This window comes from Mus musculus, chromosome 7 (assembly GCF_000001635.26).
Source record: "Mus musculus strain C57BL/6J chromosome 7, GRCm38.p6 C57BL/6J".
NCBI classification, from domain to species: domain Eukaryota; kingdom Metazoa; phylum Chordata; class Mammalia; order Rodentia; family Muridae; genus Mus; species Mus musculus.
The window spans coordinates 23,764,690-23,789,346 of NC_000073.6; the positions used below are offsets into that span (position 1 = coordinate 23,764,690).

Sequence of the window (24,657 nt, forward strand, 5' to 3'; positions counted from 1 at the left end):
TGGGAGGGGTTGACCAGGAAGATGGCAGTTATTGGGATGTAAAATGATAGAAGAAAAGGAAGAATTATGGCCTTGTTGCTGGAAATGCATCTTTAAACCAAGGGTTAAAATTAAATGCCTTCCACTATCTCTAGTTCTCCTGTTTCTGCTTGGGGATAAAGATGTGAGCTCTAAACTCACTCTGTCACCATGTTTTCACTCCACCATCATGGACGCAAATCTTCTGAAATCTTAAGGCCAATTAGCAGCTTTCATATACTATTTATCATGGTCACAGAATTTTGTCACACAAAGACACATGTTTTTCATAATAAAATTTCATAATTTTTAATTACACTGAATATGTGGGCATACTCATGTGCACTTATGCAATGTTGTGTGCATGTGAATTCAGAAGACAACAATATGAGATAAAATATATAATTTGTGTTCTCAAGTTTTAGACCATCTGAGTTCTATTTTCAGTTTTAAAGAAACTCCTTCTATGTATTTCCCTGGATTCTGATTGTGCTGTCAAAGGAAAATCCTACTTGGCTAGGGAAAGCACTGCCTTTGACCTCATAAACAATGTATACATAGTCATTGATGCTTGGAGACTTGATTCACATGGCCTCTGACTTGGGAAAATGGAGATGTAGTGATGTGGTAGAAGATTATCTTGTCTATAATGTCACAGGAACTGGTTAGAATTCCCACATGTCACAACAGAAGTGATGACATACTGAAATGTGTCATGGATATTTGACCTACTGAATCAGGCAGATTCCCTGTGAGTTTGGCAGGACTTGGAGAAAATAATTGGAATTATTGCACTGATCCTTGTCTTCAGACTTTATCAGTTACAGTCCATGTATGTCTTAGCAAGTGTATGATGATGGCATGACTGTTGCCAAGTGATTGATACTGTCATCTATAATTTGAACATACCAGGCAATATGTAGCTACCAATGCAATAATGGCAAGACTATCAAAGAGGATGACCTAGCACTCTTTTGAATACATTAAACATTTGATCCACAGGAAAGAGATTATGGTTAGTACTTTAAACACTGTCAAAATCCATTGTTGAAAAACATAAGGCTGAGAGTATAATGTTTTGATGTTGATTTAGAAAATTTTAGTAGTGTTGAAGTGCCTTCTAAATATTGTTTTCATAGATCTGTGCTACTTTACATTTTTCAGAGAATCTTGTATTACAACACGTGGTGGTTAATGCAGAGATCTGTAAGTGCTCAAATCTTGAGTAAGTTACTGTGAATGTTAACCTTTAAATGGGACATTTACACCAAACCCTCAACCCAAGGCTTGAGATACATTAATGAAGAGAAAGTTCTTCATGACTTTCTAAGCCTGTTTTCTTGTGCTACCCAGACCACAAGCCCATAGCTAGCATTGGCCTTAGTGGCCTGGGACCTCCCACATCAATTATTACTAAGGAAACGGCATACCTATTTAGCTAAAGTCAATCTTATGGAGATATTTTACCAATTAAGATTCCTTTTCACAGATGACCCTAGCTTCATTCAAGTTGGTAAAACATTAGGAGATTTGTGCTAGAGCTTACATGGATCTTCTGCTTTCTGTCACAAATATTGTCAGTTTGTATGTGCAACCCCCCTGTTTCCTTTTTTTTTTAAGATTTTCAAATAGAATGTGTTACAGGTTGTCACATTCTTTTTTTTTTTTAAATCATTTTCAATTTTTTTAATTAGGTATTTTCTTTATTTACATTTCAAATGCTATCCCAAAAGTCCACCACACCCTCCACCCACTCCCACTTCTTGTCCCTGCTGTTCCCCTGTACTGAGGCATATAAAGTTTGCAAGACAAGGGTCTCTCTTCCCAATGATGGCTGACTAGGGCATCTTCTGCTATATATGCAGCTAGAGACGTGAGCTCCGGGAGTACTGTTTAGTTCATATTGTTGTTCCACCTATATGGTTGCAGACCCCTTCAGCTCCTTGGGTACTTTCTCTAGCTCATTCATTGGAGGCCCTGTGTTCCATCCAATAGCTGACTGTGAGCACCCACTTCTGTGTTTGCCTATCACCGGCATAGCCTCACAAGAGACAACAAAAGAATGGATACAGAAAATGTGATACATTTACATAATGGAGTACTACTCAACTATTAAAAAGAATGAATTTATGAACTTCCTGGGCAAATGGATGGACCTGGAGGGTATCATCCTGAGTGAGATAACCCAATCACAAAAGAACTCACATGATATGTACTCACTGATAAATGGATATTAGCCCAGAAACTTAGAATACCCAAGATACAAGATACAAGTTGTAAAACACATGAAACTCAAGAACAAAAACCAAAGTGTGGACACTTTGCCTCCTCTTAGAATTGGGAACAAAACACCCATGGAAGGAGTTACAGAGACAAAGTTTAGAGCTGAGATGAAAGGATGGACCATCTAGAGACTGCCACACTTGGGGATCCATCCCATAATCCGCCACCAAATGCTGACACCATTGCATATGCTATCTCTGCTTCTTAAAGGTCTACCCAACCCATATTCCTTGGTGGAAGAGGTATGATACGTACTGAACATTGCAGTATTTTATTATCTGCTATGTCCCCTTGAGAATTTCTCTATTAATTGACACCTGGTTCAAGAAGTTTCTCTCGTGAGGACTAAGGCATGCAGAGATTTACAGGTATGTCAATAGATCAATAAAAATGTTCTAGTAATATGATCACTTAGCAATATTTAACTATTGAACTTTCCCTGAGTGCCTTTTAGCAATTCCAGGTATGAGTTCTATTGCATGTACTGGGACATAGATAAAATCAGAAGGTGATTGACTTCCTAAAATGTTCATGCCACTAATGAACCAATGGGCATATTTCATCATGCCAGTCACTGTTATTGCCTGTAGGATTCAGAATTGTGTAGTAAGTTGATCTGATGCTCCTTGTATTCTAACGCTAATACTAGAACCCAAGATTTGTTACCCCCAAAATGAGAGAATGCACATGTAGTGACACTGTCCCCAAGTTATTTCTGATTGGTAAATTTAAAAATCATCAGTAGTCAATACCTGGAAAAAGAGACATAGTTCTGGTTTAGGTTTCATGTGCTTTGGATTAAAATGAGGAGAATAAGGTGTAGAAGCATGAAGGAGAAGATGCCCTGGGTTAGGTAAGCAATAAAATTATGACCATGAGGACTGGCCCATTGGAGTAAAGAGAAGTCCAGATTAAATATAGTAAATATTAAGTAATAATGTGGGATAATCGACAGGAAAGTAGATACTGATAGCGTGGAGTGTAGGTATTCACTCAGTTCTTGTGATGTTTAAAGCTTATTGTAAACATAAAGACTGTGTTTGTCTATTATATGGGAACCAATGCATCAGAGGCAGGGTAGAAACCTTAGGCAAGGATTATATAATTTCTTCAACAGAAGTGGGTGACATATGGAACTACATTTTGCCTCTAGTACTATACATAGCACCTTTTACCACCAGGACACTGCTTATCCCACATGACTTGTTCAGTCTGCTTTCTTATACCACACATATACACCTAGATGGCATAAGAATATTTATATAACAGTATGATTTCTCCGTATTATATGAGTTCTGTTTGTGGTGTTTTTAACCAAGAGAATTTACACCTCTATTTGCAATAGTTTGTATTGTTCAGGGAGCTATAGAATTGCTTAAAAAGAAACTTAAAAAGAAGTAACCCATTCTGGGAATTGGAGGATTTCTTTTGATAGCCAGAGGTCAAACCTTCTCTGTAATGTAGTTTAACTCCATTAGAACTATTTTAACATGTTATTAACATAGAGTGAGAAGCTCCTCTTCTATGGTGTTTTTGTATGCTTTTTCAAAAGACATTTAGTGATAATGACCCCCCTTCATATTCCCTTCTCTACTTTTCAATCATATACTCACCCATAATTGACCCCCATGTGTCATTATTTCCCTATAATTTTATAACACTATTCAGTTCCCTCTCTCTTGAACCCCCATTACTCTTACTAAATTCTTGACTACTAAAGTAATTAAACATAAATAACACATATCTAAATATTCAAATTTAATATCAAAACATGAGAGAAAAATGTAAAAATTCTCTTTTTACTTCTCCATATCTCACATAGCATAATTATTTCTAGTTCTATCCATTAACTTCTGGATTTTACATTTTTTCTTGTCATCAGAAGAATTTTCCATTATGTGAATATACCATATATTTATTAAACATTCATTAGTTGCTCAGTGTCTCAGGGCTTCATTGCTACATATAGGCACCATGACCATAGCAACTCTTAGAAGATAAAACATTTAATTGGAACTGGCTCAAAGTTTCAGAGGTTTTATCCAACATCATAATGGAACAGAGCATGGCAAAGTGCAGGCAGGCATTTTGCTGTAGAAGGTGCTGGAAGATGTACATCTGAGTCTGAAGATAACCGAAGGAGACTGTGTCACTTGATGTAGCTTGAGCACTGGAGACCTCAAAGCTCACACCCATAGTCACATACTTCCTCCAAGAGGTCCATAGTTATTCCAACAAGACCACACCTCTTAATAGTGCTGTTCCCTGTGGCAAAGCATTCAAATACATGACTCTAAGGGGCCATACCTACTCAATCCACCACATTGGACATCTGGGATATTTATATTTCTTGTATTGTGACTAGAGCATTAGCAAATGTGGATAGTTCTATTCATTTCTTTCTTAATAAGGCAACATTTTATTTCAATTATGATAAGAAGAAATAAGAGGTAGGTATTAGGTGGTCCTTGGTATTAACTTCTGATGACAGACTTTAATTGTCTCATAATTTTTTAAAAATGCAAAAAATACATATTTACTTTCTATATAATATCTAATTTTTCTTTCCTAATGTAAAAAAGTTTTTTAAAAACTAGCAAGAATTGGGCATTTTATTATTTAAGAGTTAATGGAATGTTATTACAAAAAGCCAACAGAACCAAAGTTTAGCTGGCACTGCACTTATTTATAAGTGACAGAGATTAAGTTTGGTATTCAAGCCTTCTTGGATATAGTGGGGTCATGAGATGTCTCCTTTGTAAAAAGTCTTTTTAAAAATGACATTTGCATCAATATAAATGTGCTAAATCTTGGAATTCCATTTTTATGGACCAGATTCATTAACCAAGTGAGAGAACTTATAAAAGAGCCTCTTGCCAGAGCAGGCACCAAGCAGTGATACCTCATGATCTAACAATGAAAATAGGGCACAGGTGGACAGTCATGTGGAGGCGGAAATACAGTGTGTCTATGTCCTGGCTTTTACCTTGGAACAGTGTTTGTGAATGGATAAACTATAGTTGCTCTTTCTTGTGACCTGAACTGCTGATATCCTGATAATGAAGATAGGTATTGCCCCAAAAAAACTATTTCTATACAGGTCTACATGCCACTTTTGCCCTATTAATCCTTTTGCTGCACTATCTCTGGTGGGTAATTGGTTAGAAGGGATGTTAGAGCAACTGAGAACCCTTATTAAAGTAGGTTGAGAAGAATCTAAGCCTGTATTTGCCTCCCAAAACCATGATGCCTTTTTATAGCTGAATAGTATTCCATTGTATAGATGAATGATATTTTCTGAATATATCGTAAGTCAAAGGACACCTTGGTTGTTTCCAGTTAATGGCTATTTTGAATAAAGCTTCTGTGAACATAGAGGATCATATATGTACTTGTGGTATGGTGGGGTACATGCCAAAGACCACTATAGCTGGGTTGTCAGGTAGAACTATTCCAAATATTCTGAGAAATTGTTAGATGGACTTCCAGACTGACCATACAATGTGTACAACCCTATCATTAATAGAGGAGTGTTCCCCCTCCTGTAAATCCTCACCAGCATCTGTTGTCACTTGAGTTTTTTATCTTAGCCATTCTGATTGGAGTAAGGTGGAATCTCAAGATCTTTTTAATAACCTTGTGTAATTGTCAATTAGCAGATGTAAACTTTACAGTTGAAAAAATATATGTGCTTGCGATAGACCAGCATAAGGTACCTGGACAATAAATGATTTGTTATCCTCCTTTTTATGTCTCACTGTCATATAAGTTTTGCCTAAATGTTAGCATATTAACTTTGAAAAATACTCTTCATTGATAGATTGCTTCTTATATATCCAGGGAATTGTCCTTTGACTTTTCCTAAGTTAATTTTGGTAAAGGTTCAGATATCAGTAAAACTGTAGCCTCTTCATTTTATGCATGTAACACATAAGTTTTTACTTTTCATCATTTAAAATTAAAACTACGTCCCTAGTTTTTATTGGACCTTCTTGTCTTTTTCTGTTGAATCTGCCTTTCTCCTAGTGGTATTTTATATCTTAATATTTTGGCACATATTAGTATTTTTTAATATTATAACATTTAATTGATGGTGGATTTGTTTTCCCTTGGGAGCTTACTGTGAACCCTAAACCAGTAATGTTCTAGTTAGAATGACTAGAACACTTCGTGTAATTTTAAGAATGAGAGGATAACTCCATATGACCTGCAGCATGCCATGCCTTGTTGTTTGATCCTCTCAACAGCAGGAACTGTGAACAGATAAAGAAAAGTATGTCTTCATACCTAAATCTGAGCACAGTGTGCACTGTGTGCTGAGGGTAAATGTCTGACTTATTTGGAGATTCAGTTGTGCCATGTGATGTTTTGCTGGAAGATGTCTTATGAGAAAATGTTTTGCTGATGCAGAGATCTGAGAGGGTGTTTTGGTGAAGCAGAAAAGTGAGTGGGTTTTTACTGAGGCAGACATGTGATAGGATGTTTTTCTGACTCAGACACTTGAGAAGATACTTGAAATATGTAAAGAGTATAATACAACAGACAGTAAATGACACTCTCACATTTGTTTGCCTTTTGACAGTTTCTTAATCTTCTCTGATCTTCCCCTGTCATGACTTCATAGAAAGAAACACATCAAAGAATTCCTCGTCGTATTCTACCTTCTTCCTACCACTTTCATAGACTCATGCCAACTCAGCATTGCTTTGTGGTTTCTTCACAATTGATTCACTGCTAGTGATTCATGTTTGGTGTTTGCCAATTGGACTGGACTGCTTCTACTGATTTGTGTTTGATGTTTTGGAATGGATTTCTGATATTCTGACAACACACATTGGAATAGCCCCATAGAACTACTTCTAAACACGACCACATCCTCTGTTCCTATTAACCATCTTTCTCTCCTACCCTTGGTCAGTGGGCTAGAAAGGAGATTGAAGTGTTTAAGAACCCTTATTAAAGGAGGTTTTGAAAAATCTAAGCCTATAATATGGTGTCAGTTTTTCTCTTAGCTACATAATGATTATTCATACATACATACATACATAAATACATACATATATACATATATAGCCTTTTTATGTGTATATGAGTGTGCATACATATGTACATGTATGCATATATGCATATAATATATAAACCTAATTTTGATAAACCTTGAAGAAATTAGGTAATTCTCTGATGCTTGGTTCCAGCCTGTAAATACTAGACTTAGCATTCCTTCCCAATATACACAACTCGCTTCCTTCTATAATCTCTGATAATCTTGGAAAATTCATCATTTATAGTTGACATTTCACAGAGAAGCTATCTAAAGCATTTTCTGATGAACATCTAAGGGTTAGGTAAAGTGTTTCCAAACTCTGTAATAGAAAATGCTTCTGGAATAACGGGTCCATTATTTTAAAATCTTCACCCATTACTTTAAGATTAGGATTTTGTGAGGGCTTTTCTTTTTCCTATTGGATGTTATAAACATCAGTTGGATGATATTTTTGCTATGCATGGGCCATCATTTTCTGGTCTATACAAGGCACAAAAGATTGTTGAAAGAATAGTGTTTTCTGTGGGTTTTGCTTTAAGAACATACAAAGCTTCACAAGTTATACAATGTGTACACAGGTGTACTGGCTAGTTTTGTGTCAACTTGACACAGCTGGAGTTATCACAGAGAAAGGAGCTTCAGTTGAGAAAATGCCTCCATGAGATCCAACTGTAAGGCATTTTCTCAATTAGTGATCGAGGGGGAAAGGCCTCTTGTGGGTGGGACCATCTCTGGGCTGGTAGTCTTGGGTTTCTAAGAGAGCAGGCTGAGCAAGCCGGGTGAAGCAAGCCAGTAAGGAACATCCCTCCATGGCTTCTGCATCAGCTCCTGCTTCCTGACCTGCTTGAGTTCCAGTCCTGAACTTCCTTGGTGATGAACAGCAGTATGGAAGTGCAAGCCGAATAAACCCTTTCCTCCCCAACTTGCTTCTTGGTCATGATGTTTGTGCAGGAATAGAAACCCTGACTAAGACAACAGGTAATATTATTTTATAACATTATGCTGTACAAAAGTAGATTGGGATCAACATTTTGCTTCACATAAATTTTTTAGTGTTACTGAGTCTAATGATATGAAGACAGGGAAGAACGTGGTAAAAGGCAACAGTAAGTTTAAAAAAAATAAATTGTTTTTTTTTACTTAAATGTATGAATGGAAACAATTTTAGAAAAAAAAGAACTTTTATAAAACGGCAAGGTTGTTGTTTTCTAACAAGGAAAGGCTTCCAGTGGAGAGATTAGTACATCAACCTAGCCCCAATGTCTTCAACATACAATCTGTCATGCCCACAAGATGTGCTTGGGTAAAGGTGAAACAAAACTTGTGGGAGTCACCAACCATATAATCTGTCAAGTTGAGACTCATGCCATGAGAAGGAGTCCATCCCTGACACTGCCTGGGGGCATTGGAACTAGAGGCTGGATATTCCAGAGAACAAGGATAGAACCAAGAATAGCCAGAAAAATATGAATGAAATAATTCTTAATGAAATTTTGCTATACTCATAGTCTGGAGCCTGCCATAGTCATTTGTCCGAGAGGCTACATCCAGCAACTGACAGAAACAGATACAAAGATTCACAGGCAAACATTAGGTAGGTCAGAAAATCCTAAAGAAGGGGGAGGGAGGATTGTAGAAGAGAGGACCTTCAATAATACCACAAGAAAACACATAGAATCAACAAACCAGGCCTCATAGAATCTCACACAGACTGAAGTGATAATCAGGTACTCTGCAAAGGACTGACATAGGCCCTCTAAAGATGTATTATAATTATGCAGCCTAGTCTTCTTGTGGGACCCCTAACAATGATATTTGGGCTGTCTCTAACTCTTGCCTGATTAGGAAACCATTTTCCTCCTACTGGGTTGCATCATCCACTCTTAATATAAAGGGAGGTGCCTAATCTTATTGAAACTTGATATGCCATGTTTAGTTGGGGGGGTCTTCCTGTTTTTAAGTGGAAAATGAGGAGTGGATCTGGGGAAGACTGGACATTGTGGGGTGGAACTGGGAGGAAAAGAGGGAGAGAAAACTGTGTTCAGAATGTAATAAATGAGAGGACAATTTTTTAAAGTGAAGAGGTCTTAATGTGGTTCTAGAATTGGAAAGAAAGCATGTGAGCCTTACCAAGTTATGGAAATCTGAGTGAGTTATGAAAGGAATGTAAATGGTGAGGTGAAATTATGACATCTGTGATCTTTAAATTTGTAAGGTCAAGTGTCATACACTAAAACCACTGGAGTTCTGTCAAAGTCTTGATCTGCCCTTGACAATATCAAGAAGTGGCTCTGCCAGTACCTGACAACTATAGAAGTGGATGCCCACATCCATCCATTGGACGGAGCACAGGGTCCCCAATGAAGGAGCTAGAGAAAGTACACAAGGAGATGAAGAGGTTTGCAGCCTCACAGGAGGAGCAACAATATGAACTAACCAGTACTCCCAGAGCTCCCTGGGACTAAACCACCCACCAAAGAAAACACTTGGTGGGACTCATGGCTCTAGCTACATATGTAGCAGAGGTTGGCCTAGTTAGTCATCAATGGGAGAAGAGGCCCTTGGTCCTGTGAAGGTTCTATGCCCCAGTATAGTGAAATGTCAAGGCCAAGAAACAGGAGTGGGTGGGTTGGTGAGCAGGGGGAAGGGTGAGGATAGGGGGTTTTCAGAATGGACACCAGGAAAGGGGATAACACTTGAAATGTAAATAAAGAAAATATCTAAGGAAAAAAGTCAAGAAGTGGCATGAAAGAACACAATATTTGTCTGATCAGGGTATATTTAAACATGTTTGACTTGCCCCAGTTCAAAATACCAGAGTTGACTGTAGAGATGGCTCAGCAGTCAGAAGCTCTGCTTTTAGGTTGTAGAGATGGCTCAATGGATAAGAGCACTGTCTGCTGATCCAGAGGACCTAGGTTCAATTTCCAGCATACACATGGTAGGTCACTGGAACTCCAGTTCCAGGGGATCTGACACCCCGTGCAATGTACATGCAGACAAAACACAAATAGATAGAAAATAAAAATAATTGCATCATTTCAAACAAGGAATTAAAAGAAAAACAAAATTTCTCTTTTCAAAAAGGCATTGAGGCTCAGAACAATAGATGGTTTCTGTTCCAGAGGATCCAATGTCATCCTTTGACCTCTGAGGGTAGCACACATGATTTTAGTACACCTACTTACATTCATGGAAATATCCATACAAGAACTCGTAGATTTGTTGTTCATAAGAGAAGGTCTGAATATGATCAAACAGTGTAAGATAACAGAATGAACAAGGGAGGGACAAAGGATGATCTGACATTACCTGAACACAAAGAGAGGGAGGGTCATTTTCTTCATTTTATGAGTGAAACTCTGCCTATGATCTAGTGTCTGACTTGGTACCCAAAACCTATGGGGAGCACTCATGGAGATAAAGGGTAATTTTTCAAAAGGAGACATGAAATTAGAAACAGAGTCTAAGGGAACAGACACAGGACCTAAATATGTATACATTAGGCCCTCTATGTCTAAACCATGACTTCCAGTGTAGTGTTTTGGGGATTTGTGAATGTGTAAACAAGTGGGTCTCTCATTCTAATCCCTTGTCTTGGACCTCTTTCCTTTGTCAGTCTTGTCAAACTTTGATGTGTTACTTTCTGTTTTATCTTATATTTTGATTATTTTAATGGATTTTATTAGGAAAAAATCTAATTTTAATAAAAAATAAAAGATCCTATGAGGTGCAAGGTGAGATATATTGGAGAGAGTAGGTAAAAGGCAGGAAATAAGTGGAGCATGTGTGATTTAGATTTATTGTTTATGTATGTATGCTTTTCTAAGAATAGGAAACAAAACCTGTATATTACTTCTCAACTTTATGAAGAAGAACCTTGCTGTGCCACAGTGCCTGGAATCATAACACTTACTTAGAAAGGGCTGTCTTCAAGCATATGATGACCTTTCACTATATCTTCCACATGCTAGGATTACAGGCATGTAACATTGCCCAATTTTCTATACTTCTTAATATTATTAACTTGGTGAAGTTCATTCAATTTTTGGGTCATACTCAGCTCACTCATCAAACTCTTTGCACATCTGCTCTCTCAGTCCTACCCACCCAACTATAGATTGTCTTCTGTTTCCATCAAATCCATTCTTATTTAGAGTACGGCCTTCTTCACAATGTGGCTAACCTGCCAGGGATCAAGTCATTTAAAAACTATATCTCTTTATCATCGATTATCACTTACAATAGTGCCCTGATGAGAGGTATGATATATACATTCTAATGCTGAGTGAGCACACCAATGTCTTATCACTGCACAATGACCAGTTGAGAGTTCCAAGACGCTTCTCTGATGAGGGCTGAGAAGTGCACTGATATACAACTGTATCAATAACTCATCAATGTTTCAATTCTCAGTCCATTATGCAGAACATTAGTATTGGGTTTCCTGCTAAGACCTATCTGCCCACAGATAACATAAACAATGCCATTTATGAGTTCTACCTCATGGACAGGGACTTCGGTCTAATAATAAAGTATATGGTTTCTCCCAAACATTTATGTCACTCTTGAATCAATGGTCATATCTCATATAGCCAGTAATTGCTGTACCTGGCAGGATTCATAGAATCTTGGTATTTCTGACTACTTTTCTCCTCCAGTACTGTGTGAGGCAACTTTTAAGAAAGCAAAAACTGGCTTTTCCATTTAAGCCTCCTTTCTTATACTACCTGTGGACAGGTAGATGCTGTATAAACTTCAAAGACCAGTTTGATTTCTGCATGTCTGTGTGTCCAGAATATGCTGTATTCATCCACCAAGTATTGGAGAGTTATCAGCACTATTGTTCTGTGATGCTTGGGGATGGGTTGGATTGTGCTTTGGGAGTTAATAGTCAAGCAGCTAGAAAAAAAGTCCTTTGAAATATGCATGCTAACATATTACAGGATGCCCCAATAGCAGTATGTTTCTGTACAGTTTTTCAAAAGACTATTTTCCATATCTCCCAGTCTACTTTCCATCAAACATACACTGAAATGTAACACTTTGTGTAACATTATCACCCTTTAGTCCTTTATAACACTATATTCTGTCTCATATTTTTCAACATGCCATGAATCTTACAAATTTCTGACATTTAGGTTATTCCAAGAAACTAATACCCCATATGTAATTGTCAATTGGCCAACATAACTATCACAGTTGAAATTATGGATGTGTTCTTTTCCTAGACAAACATAAGGTTTCTGAGCAATAAATGACAAGTTATTCTTTCTTTTTTGTCTTATCTCCACATATATGCCTTTTAAATGTGAGTATTGTCATTAGTAAAACTAATGTGCAATAATAGCTTGTTTCTCATACATCCAAGTATATGTTATTTGACTGTGCCTCAGATAACCTTGTTGCAGATTTGAATATCAATAAAGGTTTAGAATATACAAATTTTAGATTTATAACCTGAGTTTTTACTTTTCATCCTTGAAAATCAAAACTAAGTCTCTAGATTTCATTTATACCTGGAGCAGAAATGAATGTAGATGGATCATTTTTTCTTAATTTTTTTCTTAATAATTGCTCTATCCATATCTAAGCTTATTGTATGTCAAGGATTCCTTCTTTACAAAGCAGATTCATAGATATTAATAGATGATATTAGGTCTCTGATAAAGATTCATGAGTATATCAGAAAACAAGTAACAATCTACCTGAAAACAAATAGATTTTGGAATAACCTGAGGATTGAGGTGGGAAAGACCAGTTTCAGTTAATAAATTTGCCATTTATAAATGTCCTGGGTCAAACAAGGGAAAAGTTGGAATGAAGCAACTTCCTGGAAAGTTACAGATTCTGACTGACACATTGCCAGTTTTCTGGGAGGACTTGGTGTCAGCATAATTTTGCAAGAGTGAAATAGTAGGGAGTAAATTACTCTGTAGAAACTCACATAATGAGTCCCTTGTTCTACTCTGGAGCGCCCCAATTCACATCTGACTACAAGATCAATTCAGAACTTAGATTCTCCCAAAGGAAACATGAAAACTCTTTCATAACTTCTGCTCAGGTACTCATTAACATCTAACAAACTCCTAGAAATTATCATTAATCATCAGAAAATAAAAATGAAGATTTTTCTCTGGGGATAAATGATTTTTTCTTCATTGGAGATGTCCTAGAATCTCCATGAAGACGAAGGCACTGACACCACAGATGGCACAATAATAAACTCTGAAGTTTGTTCTCGTGTCCAGGTACATGTTACGTTACCAGACAGAAATCCTGAACTCTTTTGGGTTACCTTCACAAAACTGCACGGAGAATAAGAAACTGAGGAAGTGGCTCTTCAATTCTTCATGCTTTGCCAGTTTGGGGTTGGAACTATGGCCAAGGTCTTTCTGTTTGTCCATAATTTCTTCCCAATCTTGACTGGTTCTCAACAGAGTCCCAGACAAGTTATTTTAAGCCACATGATTGTGGCCAGTGCTTTGATTCTCCTTCTCACTGTATTTCCAAACAACATAATGACTTTTGCTCCAAGAAATCCTCCAACTGACCTCAAATATAAATTAGAATTCTTCAGTCACATGGTGGCAAGAAGCACAAACTTGTGTTCCACCTGTGTCCTGAGTATCCATCAGTTTGTCATTCTTGTTCCTATTAATAGAGGTAAAGTTATACTCAGAGCAGTGTCCCAAATTTGGTGAGTTATTCTTGTTACAGTTGTTGGTTCCTATGTGTCTTGAATAACATTTGTGTTCCAATTAAGTTCACTGAATACAGATAACAGACAATAACACTGATTCTAAAAACAAATTGTTTTGTTCTGCTTCTGGATTTAGTGTAGACATTTTCTTCTTGAGGTTTGCCCGTGATGCCACATTTGTCAGTATCATGGTCTGGACCAGTGATTCCATGGTACTTCTTCATGGACATCACCAGTGAATGCAGCACAGGCTTACCCCCAATCAAGACCACAGAGGCCAAGCTGAGACCAGAGCGACCCATACTGTCCTGATGCGGGTGGTCATATTTGTTAGCTTTTATCTTTTAAATTTTATTTGTATCATCTTTCACACCTTTTTTAAAACTAGTTTCTCATCTCTTCATGAGGCATTTTTGTGAAGTTTTGGCTGCAAGCTTCCCCACTCTCTCCCCCTTACTGTTGATCTTCAGAGATCTTAAGGAACCTTATTCTGTTCTCTTCAACTGTTGAAAGCCAGAGTTGCTAAAAATGCTAAACACTGAAGACTGCTTTACTAATACCATCAATTACTTTATTATATAAATGGGTGCTTAACATCTTTTCTGTGAACAAGGCATGGTGCTCAGTGCTATAATTTTAAAAGAGTAAGGCCATAATTGCTTGTTGATGTGAAAAGACTTTTGGTTGGAATCTGACTGACACAGTAAGTGAGTTATTCACTATACTCTGTTCTCTTGTATATAACTGCACTCTGCTGCAGGCTCATCTAAAATGGTTGAAAACTATTTTCTTAAACAGTTTCATGTGTTATATGATCCAGATCAAATAGTTATACTCTGTTCCTTTCAACTTAATACATTAAGCCTCAGATAAAAACAGAATTCTTCTCTGTATTTACCCATCTGATCATAGGAGAATATACTGTAATGACTAAATGTTTTCAAAGAGGATATTTTTATTATTTTTATACATTGCATGTTATTCCATCTTAGTAGATGTACACTTTGCTATCTTGGACACAACTCAGGTGTGAGTCCAGTATTGCACAACATCACTTCCTGCTCTATCAAGCACTGCAGGCTTCTCATTACATCAGGAGTAAAGAGGAAAAGAGGCAAAAGAAGTTCTTGATCAGGAGACTTAAGAGATTTAATGACTCAGATCCATGGGGGATACCAGGATCCAAACTGTACATCTTCTCCTTAAAGACATTGGCAAATTTTTCACTCTAGTCCATGGTGAAATTTTTTCCAATCATCAGAAACACCTGCCAATCAAACAGGAGACAAGTGGTATCAGAACAATGGCATTTGTCACTCTGTCAGTGGCTTCTTCAGTCACAAAATTATTTTCTCAGAAGATTAAAATCAAGCATCTAATCTTCTATGCTATCAGAGAATATCCAAAGATACCAGAGCCTACAAGCTAAGTATCTATAGTGGTTATTGTTGTCATTCTGATGAAACTCAAAAATCTAACTTGTCCTAATTACTTCTGTGAATTAAAAAAAAATAGTTTACTGTTCATATTTTTAATATGTATAGGATGTGTATGTCTTTAAGGAGACCCTCTCTCCTTAAGGAGAATAGGTGTTACAGACTGAGAAAAATCATTACCAATCCCACATTTGATAGAGGACGAATATCCAAAATACATAAAGAACTCAAGAAAGTAACCTCTAAAAAAACAAACAACTTGATCAAATTATGGAGTATAGAGCAAAACAGAGGATTCATAACAGAGGAATCTCGAATGGCTGAGAAGCACTTAAAGAAATGTTCAAAGTCCTTAGTCATCAGGGAAATGCTTATCAAAAATACCTTGACATTCCACCTTTACCAATCAGAGTGGCTAAGATCAAGAACTCAGGAGACAGGTGACAGGTGACAGCACATGTTGGTGGATATGTGGAGAAAAGGGAATATTACCCCATTTCTGGTGGGTTTGCAAACATGTACAACCACTGTGGAAATAAATCTGAAGATTCCTCAAAAAATTGTAAATAGCTCCTACCTGATAATCCAGCTATACCTCTCTTGCACATATACCCAAAAGATGCCCCACCATGTCACTATAACTTCATAGTAGTATCCCTCAAACTCCAATGACTTGAACATTTTTTAAAAAATGTCTAAAATTGCACTTTCCTCCAAGTCATGAGTATTAACATGCCCAAATTGAACTCAAGCCAGGACACAAAGAAATCACATTAGAAATTATGGAGTACCTAGTTTCAAATTATACTACAGAATGATAATCTCACCAATAATTCAGAAATAGATGTTGATGGAGAAGAACCCAGGACCTGGAAATATACCTAGCTATAAACAACTGTCTTTTTCCTAAATGTATTTATTTAAATTTCTGTATGTAAAATGTATTTATTTATATTTATGTATGCAAGTATTTTACTATAGGTGTGTGTCTTAGTTAGGGTTTTACTGCTGTGAATAGACACCATGACCAAGGCAAGTCTTATAAAACCAACATTTAATTGGGGCTGGCTTACAGATTCAGAGGTTCAGTCCATTACCATCGAGGTGGGAGCATGGCAGTAACCAGGCAGAGCTGAGAGTTCTATGTCTTAATCCAAAGGCTGCTAGTAGAAGACTGACTTCCAGGCAACTAGGGTGAGGATCTTGTGCCCACACCCACAGTGACACACCCATTCAACCAGGTCACACCTATTCCAACAAGGCCACACCTCCAGATGGTGCCACTCCCTGGTTCAAGGATATGCAAAACATCACATTCCACTCCCTGGTCCCCATAGACTTTTTCAAAAACATGAGTCTATGGGGGCCATACTTAAACATAGCATAATGCAAAATGCATTTAGTCCAACTCTCAAAGTCCTCATAGTCTATAGCAGTCTCAACAATGTGTTTAAAGTCCAAAGTTCAAGGGCTCTTCTGACATTCATCCAACTAATTAACTGTAATCCCCAAATAAAGACAGGAAACCAGCTGGGCAAACTCCAAACTCTGCACCTCCATGGCTGATGTCAAAGCAGTCTTCAGATCTCTACTCCTTTTTCACCTTTGTTGACTGCAACAACTGCTTTCTCCTGGGTTGGTTCCACTCCCTGTTAGAAGTTTTCCTCAGCATGTATCCCATGGCTCTGGCATCTTTAACGCCTTTGAGTCTCCAAGGCAATTTCAGTGTTACAGCTTCTTGTTTCAGTGTCTGGGATTCCACTTGATCTTTTGGGCTCCTCCTAAGGGTTGGCATTACTTCCCCAGCTCTGCCCTCTGTAGCACTCAGTTGATCCACTCCACTATGGCTGCTGTTCTTGGTGATCAACCCATGGTACTGACATCTCCAATACACTGGGGTGTTCCACTCCAACTAGGCTTCACCAATAGCCTCTCATAGGCTCTCTTCATGGTTCCAAGCATCAAATCCTTTGCCTGACCCCTTAAGTCCTGGGCCATCAACTACAGCTGAGGCTACACCTTCTCCAATGACCTTCCATGAACTCTCACAGTGCCAAGCCTCAGCTGTTCTTCATGACACCTTAATGCCTTCATAACCAGTACCACCTGGGTGACTCTTACACATTACCAAGTCCAGCTGCAGCACAAGGTACAACTTTGGCTATCTCTGGAACACAGCTTCTTTGTGCTCCCAGAAAACAACTCCCAGATTTCAACTCAGTGATGCTGGTCTCTTCTTAATCATTGCTAATGTCTTAGCTCCAGCTAACCAGCATCAATTGTTCCCGTAGTTCCTTCCATTCTTAACTCTAGAGCCAGAGCCACATGGCTGAAGCTGCCGAGTTCTGCTGCTTACAGGAACTAAAACATGATCCCCTTGTACTATTACATTATCACTGGCTTTATGTTTTCTAAATCCTTAACTGCCTAAGCTTGGCTATCCTGGTTCTTGCTCTGTAGGTTGGCCTTGAATGCAGAGATCAGCATGACTGTCTCATGGGATTAAAGGTGTGTACTACCATGCCTGGATCTAAATTCAGCTGGGTAGGATCTTGCCCCAAGGTCCCACTCCCTTAATCTGTTATTTCCTAGAACACAGGATTTTGCTCCATTTCACTTATTGGTATGCCTTTAATACTTGAGCCATATATTTTATAGTTTGCCTTTCTAAGTTTGCTATGCTTGTTCAAACTTCTCTTTGTGAGACTTAACCAGAGTACAAAGTCTCTGCTGGGCTTTTTTGAAACTTCCTTTGTCAATGCAATTAATCCAAGTGTCTTCACCTTAGCTTCAGGCAGACTTTTAGACAAGGGCAAAAAGTAGCCACATTCTTCACCAAAATACCACAAAAACAGTCTTTATGCCACACACTGAAATTCTTCTCCTTTGAAATCTCTTGGGCCAGGTCAACACAGTTCAAATTACTCCCAGCAACAGAGTATTCCATATTCCTACTAGAATGACCCATTAAGCCCCATTTAAAGCATTCCACTGAGTTCCAAATCCAAAGTCCAAAAATCCACATTCTTTCAAATAAAAGCATGGTCAGGCCTATCACAGCAATACCCCACTCCCAGTACCAACTTCTGTCTTAGTTAGGGTTTTACTTCTGTGAACAGGCACCATGACCAAGGCAAATCTTATAAAACCAACATTTAATTGGGGCTAGCTTACAGGTTCAGAGGTTCAGTCCATTACCATCAAGGTGGGAGCATGGCAGTAACCAGGCAGAGCTGAGAGTTCTATGTCTTCATCCAAAGGCTGCTAGTAGAAGACTGACTTCCAAGCAACTAGAGTGAGGATCTTATGCCCATGCCCACAGTGACACACCCATTCCAACCAGGTCACACCTATTCCAACAAGGCCACACCTCCAGATGGTGCCACTCCCTGGTTCAAAGATATACAAACCATCACAGTGTGTATATGTACAACATGGATTCACAGTGCCTACAGAGTTCAGAAGATGGTAACTGATCTACTGGGACTGGAGTTACACATAATTGTGGACCACTATGTAGGTACTTTGTGTTAAACTTGGATCATCTGCAAGAATAATAAGTGCTCTTAACCATGGAGCCATTACTTCAACGCCCTTTCTTTTTGCCTTTTGACAAACATTACAAAAACATTTGTTAGAGGAATAGGAGAACCATCAACAAAATGTACTAGGAAACTGGAAATACATAAGTATAAGAATGAAACTAGATCCACATTTCTCATTCGGTGCAAAAAGAAATTCTAAACAGTATATATTACAGCAAGTTCTAAATTGTAGAAATGACTAACCATAGGGCACAGAGGCACAAAGAGAACCAAACAGAGCACCTATGCACTCAGCACATAAAGGTCAGTGTCCTCATTGACCCAATATCCATATTGACACACACCTAGTACCCTTCAGTCACAAAATCACACTAAGTGCAGTTCATTAATGGAGACAGAAACACATGGTCGCCCCTCCACTTTAACACTAGTACATATGCCAAAGTCCTGATTTCCCTCTACCCGAGCCTCTGATAGTTACAGAACTTCAAGGAGCCTACCCAGAAGTGAAGGTAGAATTTTGTAACATTGTTGACCTGGACACCAATCCCTGGTATATTTAAAGCCCCATGGATAACTCAAACATGAATCAGGACAGAAACTAGCACCTATGATGACCCCAATATATATGAATTTGCCACAAGCAACAAATAATATTTCTATGACCTAAGATCACAGGCACAACTCAACTCAGTCTTAGAAACCCATTACCCAACAGTTGCAGTTCCATCGCAAGTACCTGCATACAATTAAGAGGCTGGCAACTCTCTGAAATAAGCAAACCTTCAAGAGACAAAATCTACAGAGCACCAACACATCAGATCACAGTCTTGTATTTCTAATAAAAGAGGCACACCCTTTCTGTTGCAGAAGGATGCAAAGCACCCACACAGTCCTGGGATCAAAAGGTTTGAGCCTAGAATATATAAAGAAGACAAAACACTGAAGGACACATGTTACCTCCTTCCAGCCTAGCAAGGCTGGCTGTGACCATCCGCCACCACTTGAGCGGAGCCCCCTGCTGTGCTGCTCCTTTGATGTGCCACTACATGCCTGAGGCTCAACCTGCCAGAGGCCGAACCTGTTCTCTTCCAAGAATCTTCCAGAGTTAACACCGAACTGTGATCTTTGCGAGTTCCCACTAAAAGGCTAACCTATCTTCTTCAAAGGAACTTTGCTTGGCCAGGGACGGGCCTCCCCTTTTCTTTATAAAGCGTGTTTGCTGATATTAAAATTGAACCTTGAGCAGAGAGTTTGTCTTGGTTCCTTCCTTATTTCATGCAGCCTAGACCTTCTTCTCTTCCAGGTTTCCAACATGCTTTTCCAGCCTAGGACCCAAAACATGTGGTCAGCTGGCCGGACACAACAGACACACACAAAAACCCAAATAACTCGATTAAAACTTGGGGCATGTATCCTATAATCTATATTTATGGCTCTAAAAAGATAAATTATGAATGTATGACAAATATTTTTAAATGTTAAAATCTCTTCCTTAACATAAAAATACAAGATATGGACACTTAGCCAAAAGTCTACATCTTACTACAGAGACACTTGCTACCCATTGCTGATCTAGAAATTGAAAACAGCCTAGATTTCTATTTATTAATGAGTAGACCATGAAAATGAGATACATTTAAAAATATATTATTATTCAACTGCTGAGAAAATGAAATCTGCAGGAAACTGTATAGATCTTGAAAAACTTATCCTCAGTTTGGCATCCCGAAATCAGGAAGACAAATATTGCATGTTTTTTTAATATGAATGCTTTTATGCTTTATATCTGTGTGTTCCATTGAAAATATTGAAATAGGGTAGGCTGAAGGGAACATGGGAAGAGAGTGATCATCCAAAGAAGGAAAAATTAAAAATCGTGTTGTAAAGGGATAAAATAGAATAAGAGGATTAAATGGGAAGAGTGAAGGGAGGACAGGGGCAATGAGGGAATGTGGGGAGAGACAAGTAACACAAAAGGCCTTTTGAAAAGTCACATGCAAACATGCTTTTCTAGAAGTTTCCTACAATATATACATTTAGAAAAGGAATTAAAGTAAAATTACTATAGAAGGGGGGTAGGCATCATAGGCTACTACATAAAACACCAACACCAAAAATGGCTTATGTCTTTTGAGTTGTTTACCAATAAGGTTTCATGCCCACACATCCAAATTCTATGGCCAATACTACCCATTAAACACCACAACTTGATAGCAAGATCCTATTGCTGAAGATACCTGTGATGATTTCAATGAGAATGGCCCCCGTGTGCTCATATACTTAAGTGCTTAGGGAGTGGCACTACTTGCAAGGATTAGGAGATGTGGCATTGTTGGAGTAGATGTGGTCTTGTTGGGGGAAGTTTGTAATTTAGAGTGGGCTTTCCAAAGTCCATTCCAGGACCAGTGTTTCTCACCTTCTGAAACATGTATATCTATATGTAGAACTACAATTGGTGGATGGAGCAAGCTCTAACATACAGCCAGACAAGCTTTACATATATGTATACATACACATAGATTTTTGTTGGTGCATTTGCCCACAGTGTGTGCTGAGATCAGAGGAGAGGATGGTTGCTCTTTCCAAAGAGCAGCTCTTACTGTCTGTGATCCTTTGTTTTGTTCTTTCAGTTTACAGTTGGTCCCTGACAACCTGATCTATGTCATAGTTTGTGTTTACTGCTTTAAAAGGTGCTTTGATCTTCTTGTCCTAAATATTTAAAGTACCTTACTAGGTTGTCTGACATATTTCTGACATTTTGCTTATATTTTTTGAGGTATGAATTTATAGTTGTAAGCATTCTCTTGGGCTGATTATAAATGTTATTTTTTTATTCATATTGCAAGTTTGATTCTATACAAACCATGGATGATGAAACAGGATATGAAGCGCTGATACAATACTGTATTGAGGAGAATGTCACTACTAATTATAAGATGCTAACCACCCTGGGTGAAGGAAACTTTTCAGTGGTGAAACAGGCCTTCCATATCCCCACATTGACCTCTGTGACTGTAAAAACTCTCCAAGACACCAAGAAGTATACCTCAGTCATCTGCATGGAAGCCAGGATTATGAAGTCCCTTAGCCATCCTAACAATATCAAGCTGATTCATGTGGTCCAGAGAAGAAAGACCACCTACCTGGTGATTGAGTATGCCTCAGAGGGAGAGCTACTAGACTGAATCTTCCAGTTGGGGTCTTTAGAGGAGAGTGAGACTTGAAGGATGTTTGCCCAGATAGTACATGCAGTGCAGTACTGCCATGGCCATCACATTGTCCACACAGACATAAAGGCCAGCAACAGTTTGATCAACTACAGGAGGACCACCAAGCTGTGTGATTTTGTCCTGGCTGCTAAAGTGATTCCTGGACAGAAGCTGGTTGATTTCTTTGGCACACTCCCTGACTTTGCCCCAGAACTCTTGAAAGCAGAGGAATTTGAGGGTCTCCCTGTGGATATCTGGAGTTTAGAGGTCCTCATGTTGGCAGGGAGCTTGCCTTAAAAGACTGGTCTTATGTGGAGGTGAGGTGGCAGATCATAACTGTAAACATCAGCATTCCTTATGATTCCATTAATATTTTCAATATCATCATAGAAATACTTAATATCAATCCCTGCAGGAGGCTGACCATTCTCCAAATCATGAGGCACCCAATGATCAGGGACAGGGACAGTGAAGCAGGTTTACCACCTAATTCCACACAGATTTTCCCAGGCACCCCGAGCCCTAGCATGGTCAGGACCATGAGAGTCATCGGATATAAGTTTGACAGGAATACATTCTCCTGCAGTTCCCAAGAGGAGTTCTCTGGATCTCTGCAGGCACCTAAGAGTGTACCACTCACAGACTCCTCCTCTGGGGATACCTTTCAGAAAAAAAAAACCCTCATGGAGGAAAGGAACCTTTCACAGAAAGAGGCCATCAAACAGGAAGAGGCCATCATTCAGAATGTTGCTATCATTCAGTAAGAGCCCATTACTGATGGCCAGCCTGAGGATGCAGGCTATCCTTCCCCTCATACCTGGTGACACCACTGGAAGAGGGTGAGGAAGACAATCATGAACTGCTTCTGAAACATGTGCTGCTTCCTGTCACTACCAAAGAGAATTCAAGTCTCCCATAACAACCTGGTACTGAGGAAAGATGATCTTGGAATCATCCACAAGACAAGGTGGCTGCACATCCTCATTCATTTTATCCATACTCCCTCTTGTCCTTTGCTTCAAATGAGAGTGCCTGCTTGTGGCACATTTAGGAACTTACTGATATGTCACTTCAGAAAGACCAATTCAATAGATACCCCTGAATCATCTGATGATTACTGATCTAGACATGGACAGCAGAGACAATGATCGAAGCAGGGAGAGGAGAGGGTAGGAGCATAGCCAAAGGAAGCAGTGAGTGATTGGAGAACTAGTAGGTGCTATGGCCTTATAGATCCAGCCCAGTATGTCCTGTGCTTTTTCCAAGTCACTAAGAGCTTGTCTCCTATTTCTTTCCTCTTTTAAGTCTGGAAAAGAACCAGCCCTCAACTCCATGGCTTGTAATTCATGGGTTGGGGCCAGCCTGGCTGAGAATCAGATAATCCCTCAGGGGATCCAGGCCAGATGTCCAGGAACCAGTGTGTTTTCAGGCAAATGCTGCACATGGAGAGATGTCCACTGCACAGGTCTGTCCAGGTAAAATTACAGGCAGGAAGGGCTGACTTTTCAATGGGTGTTGCTCAGAGGAGAGGCCTGAAGTGCAAAAGAGCATCAAAGCTCTATGTGGAACAGTAGCCCCATGACTTCTCCTCCAGCCTGGTTAAACATCAGAGATTGTTCTATGGGAAGTGTCTGTCCTTTGCTCACTGTTTCTTACAAGGAACATAGTCTTCTTCATGAGGTAGACTTGTCTCTCTAGAGATGTCTCCCTGCCCAAAATGGGTTCTCTGGTTGAGAATGAGGCCTGGAATTGTCTCTGTGGGATTCCTCTATAGAGCAGGTGCCTGCCAAACTTTTACATTCCCTCACTCAGCCCCATCCCCTTGCCAAAGCCATCACAGGTTCCATTGCTTCAGGCCTCAGATCCAACTCAGAGCAAAGCTTAGGAAAACCACATATGTGGAGTGACTCCAGGAGGAGCTATGCCCTCTCTTTCTATCAATTCTGCCCTCTAGTTCCTCACCTCCTGCCTGTCTGTGCTTTTTTCTTCACAGTTCACAGGTCACAGTTCACCTTGGCAACAGGAGTCCAGACTCAGCACCACATTCTACACTGTGTGGGAATGATAAGGGTTGTGACCAGGGTCTAATTAGAGATCCTTATAATGGGGCATCAACCTTCTGTACTGCTTTGGCCCTGCCTCATGATAGCTTCAGGTCTCTACCTGGAGTCTGCACTCGGCTGGACACATCTCTAAGTTTGCTTCCATTTCTTTGAGTATTTGCACATTGCTTGTTCTTGCCCAGGTAAGCATCCTTGCATGTCCTTTGAGGTGACTTCTAAGAAGCTTTCACTGTCCCTCTCACATTCACATCGGTAAGATGTCATCTCCTGTGTTCTTTCTTCCTAAACTGTACCAACATCACTCACTGTGTGAGGCACACAGAAGTCCAGGTGACTGACCTGGATATCCCTCC

General features: G+C 39.1%; 2 pseudogenes; both read left to right on the plus strand.

The window, feature by feature from the left end:
- Vmn1r-ps85 (vomeronasal 1 receptor, pseudogene 85) lies at nucleotides 13,699–14,558 on the plus strand (annotated as a pseudogene).
- Gm17780 lies at nucleotides 21,897–22,784 on the plus strand (annotated as a pseudogene).
- The last annotated feature ends 1,873 nt before the right edge of the window (nucleotides 22,785–24,657 follow it).